At 29.5% G+C, this 268-nt stretch overlaps 1 protein-coding gene across 1 annotated transcript in view; it reads left to right on the plus strand.

Moving 5' to 3' along the window:
- The window catches only part of trnt1 (tRNA nucleotidyl transferase, CCA-adding, 1), a 6,781-nt gene that overhangs the window by 915 nt on the left and 5,598 nt on the right, over nucleotides 1-268 (plus strand). The window lies entirely within an intron of this gene.

Below are 268 nucleotides of genomic sequence, written 5' to 3' on the forward strand. Positions count from 1 at the left end.
AAACACAGCTGCCCACATATCAACACAACTATGTGTGCCCAGCCCCAGTTCAACTAACTATATTTAACTAAGAATTACCTCATGTTCTAAACTGTACAGGACAAAAACTTCGCATGGGAACAGCTTATTTTTCTTCAGTGCAACATAAAATTATCTAAAAAAAAAAATTATAATAATACAGTATCAAAGTACCATTAAAAAAAACATTTAGGTGAATTTTATTAGAACTTTATTTATAGTGCATTTAAAGCTATGTTAAAGCTGATTT

This window comes from Sinocyclocheilus grahami, unplaced genomic scaffold, assembly GCF_001515645.1.
Source record: "Sinocyclocheilus grahami isolate Dianchi unplaced genomic scaffold, SAMN03320097.WGS_v1.1 scaffold266.1, whole genome shotgun sequence".
NCBI lineage: Eukaryota > Metazoa > Chordata > Actinopteri > Cypriniformes > Cyprinidae > Sinocyclocheilus > Sinocyclocheilus grahami.